This window comes from Cebus imitator, unplaced genomic scaffold (assembly GCF_001604975.1).
Source record: "Cebus imitator isolate Cc_AM_T3 unplaced genomic scaffold, Cebus_imitator-1.0 Scaffold128, whole genome shotgun sequence".
NCBI classification, from domain to species: Eukaryota; Metazoa; Chordata; class Mammalia; order Primates; family Cebidae; genus Cebus; species Cebus imitator.
The window spans coordinates 4,484,074-4,487,696 of NW_016107443.1; the positions used below are offsets into that span (position 1 = coordinate 4,484,074).

Here is a 3,623-nt window from a genome sequence, read left to right on the forward strand (position 1 = left end):
AGAAAGATGAATAGAAATAAATAAGATAATCATTTACCCAGTGATTCCAATTCAAGGTCGTAAGTGGCTGGAGCATGTCCCAGCAGCTTAGCACACCAAGTGGGAGCCAGTCCTGGCCAGGACACCATTCCATCACAGGACCACTCACACACATCACACTTACTCAGATTGGTACCTTTTAAACACACCAATAAACTTCACATGCTCAGCTTTGGGATGTGGGAAGTACCCAGAGAAAACCCATACAGACATGAGGAAGACATACAGACTCCATATAGACGGTGACCCAGCCTAGAATCCATTTTTTTCCTCTCATCAAGGCTGTTATAGTAAAAGGATGTTGGATGAAACAATATTCAAGGACCTGCTGCACTCTCTTCTACTGCCAGGGAAAACAAAGTATCAGCACCTGCTTATTAATGTGGAATTGTAACTCTAGCTCTCATTTTGGCCCTAAACTATTTCCCTTACAATTTTAACTATGCATTTAAAAGGATATTTCCCTTATTTTATCCAGTACTTCTAGGTGTTCTGTAGCAGAAGGGTTTTCAGATTATTCAGTTTGCCACGTGGCCCAAATAGAAGACCTATTGAAGTCCAGGAAGTATGTAAATGTAAACATAAACATGTCCATGCTCCAGCCTTAGAATTCCAGCCTTGCATCTAGTGACTTTAATGTGCATCTGTGCTTAAGACTCACTGCAAGAGAAAATAATAAGCTTTGATCATTATATCATTTAAGGAGACTGTTTATATTTTGCTGGAAAATAATCTTAGCTATTTTTCAAAAGAAATGAAACCTTTCTTGGCATCTACAAAGATAAAATGCTTTTGCTACAAGTGATTGCCTTTTGGTGGTTAGTTCTTTTTATAGCTAATTGTATGCAGAAGATTTTGTTGAAATTATGTATTATTATATAGTGGACAATTAAATTTTTCTGAAAGGGTAAGAAAAAAAATAGATGTTTACATCATGTTTCCTGCATGAAAAATTTCTTTGGCCAAAATTTTGCTGAGCTCTGAAAACATTTAAATTTTTTTTTTTTTATCATTTGCTTTGGCCTGTCAATATGCTATGAGCCAGTATCACAACATTTGAACTTTGGCAGTTTTTTAGCTGAGTGAATAATAATTCAGCAATTCTTAATTATGTCACTGATAACTAAACAAGTAGATGATGACCACCTCTGAGGGGGTTGTCAGTCAGGCAGGGCCTGGGCCAACCACTAAAGCAGATGAGGGTCCTTGTCCTGGGGGACTCGCTGCTCCTGGGCACCCCAGCAGATGTAGTCTGGTCGTGTGGCCGCATGGCACTCATCAATGAGCTGCTGCACAATCTCCCTGGATGTGTCCATCTCATCAAAGTCCTGGAACATGTCCTCCTTGCGGAACTGCTCCAGGACACAGCTTGTCATATTGGTGACAGGTTCTCTTGAAGAGCAAGGAGATGCTGGTGTGGTTGGCCATCATGAGCTCGCTGACCGGTGGCTGAGGGCAGGTAGGGAGACTTCCTCGACAGGGCCAGCTAGATGCTGGCAGGGCCCCACGAGATGAAGTTGGCCAACTTCTGTTCCTAGATGCTCTGCAGGCTCTTGTGGACCTGGGTGGGGTCCACCTGTCCCTGGATGATGCTGAGGATGGTGATGGAGCAGTGGTTGGTCTGGTGGTCTTGGCCTGTGGACACCATCATGTTCTTGGGCTGCAGCAGCCACCTCATGACATCCAGGACCATGGTCTTCCTCATGCTGGCCACTGACTTGTCCTTAGTGAGTGGGGTGTAGCTGGTAATGAGGAAGTGGAGCCATGGAGTGGGAATGAGGCTGATGAGGTCACCGTTCATGTGGCCAGGGTAGTATAGGGTGGTGCTGCTGGCCAACATCATGGTGGACACCAGCTGGTTGATCTGGGAGAAGGATGGATTCTGGATGTGCAGGCGGTCTGTGGCAATTCAATTAAGGATTGTGTTGTCCAGCACCACAACACAGTCTGTGCTCTACGTCAGCCTCTTGAGTGTGAGGAGTGAAATGTAAGGTTGGACCACCACATCGTTCATCTCGTCCTGGTTGGGAAACATTGAGTATGTCTGCACCAGCTTCTTAGGATAACTGTCATTCAGTCATTCTAAGAGGTAGGCACCCAGGCCAGAGGCTGCTCCCCAGCAATGGAGTGACACAGCACAAAGCCCTCTAGACTGTAACTACCATCTGCCTCCTAGTCAATGATGTCAAAAATGTCCTCATGGATCTTCTCTCCCTGGGAGAATTCACTGGCCTAGTTATTACCAGCTCCTCCTCCCTACTTCGACAGGTAGATGTTCTCTGGGTTAGAGCTTGGCATAGCGGGGAGTTGAGGATGGAGTGGATCACCCAGGGCTCCAGGTCCAGCAGTACAGCCTGGGGGATGTAGTGCTCATTGTCTGCCTGGTAGACAAAGACGTCCTTGTGGTCAGTGCCCTCAGTGGTGAACTCTCCCACAATGCCCTCAGAGCTGATACCATGCTCGGCGCACAGCTGTTTCCAGAACTCGAACCCAATCTGATTGCTGCACTGGCCCAATTGTAGGGTGATGATTTCCCTGGGCATCGCTCTGCAGGCACCAATGTTGCAAAAAATTTTTTAAGTACCAAGTAAAACTGCTATCTCATTTGCCATCTTACTAAAACCCATTGTCTTAGTCCATTTTGTGTTGTTATAAAGGAATGCCTGAGGCTGAGTAATTTATAAGGAAAAGAGATTTATTTGGCTCACAATGCTGCACGCTATACAAGAAGCATGGCATTGACATCTGCTTCTAGTAAAAACCTCAGGAAGCTTCCACTCATGGCGGAAGGTGAAGGGAGAGCAGGTGTGTCACATGGCAAGAGAGGAAGCAACAGAGAGATAGGAAGGGTGCCCACACTCTTTTAAACTCTTTCAATCAGCTCTAACATGAACTAATAAAGTGAGAACTTACTCATTATTGATAAGACAACACCAAGCCATTCATGAGGGATCCACCCCTATGATCCAAACACCTCCCACCAGGCGCCATTTCCAACACTGAAAATCAAATTTCAACATCAGATTTGGAGAGGACAAATGGCCAAACTGTATCACCCATTTAATCCAAATGAATAAAATGCCCATTGTAAATATTGTACAGAATTTGCACAGAAGGTATGCTATGGTTTGAATGCTTTTTTCACCTCCAAAACTGATGTTGAAATTTGGTTGCCATTGTGGCAGTGTTGGGAGGTGGGATTTTGGGGAGATGATTAGGCCATAAGGGCTCCACCCTCATGGGTGGGATTAATGCTGTTTTAAAAGGGTGAGTTTGGTCCCCTCTTGCTCTCTTGCCCTTCCACCTTTCATCATGTGAGGATATAACAAGAAGGTCCTCACCAGATGCTGGCATCTTGATCTTGATTTCCTAGCCTCTAGAAGTGTAAGAAAGTAAATTTCTGTTCTTTGTAAATTATCCAGTCTGTGATATTCTGTTATAGCATAACAAATAAGACTAAGACAGGCTGAGCGCGGTGGCTCATGCCTGTAATCCCAGCACTTTGGGAGGCCGAGGTGGGCAGATCACGAGGTCAAGAGATGCAGACCATCATGGCCAACATGGTGAAACCCCGTCTCTACTAA

General features: G+C 45.0%; 1 pseudogene; it reads right to left on the reverse strand.

Annotated features, from left to right (window-relative positions):
* Positions 1-1,191: 1,191 nt before the first annotated feature.
* Positions 1,192-2,582, reverse strand: LOC108312669 (annotated as a pseudogene).
* Positions 2,583-3,623: the final 1,041 nt, after the last annotated feature.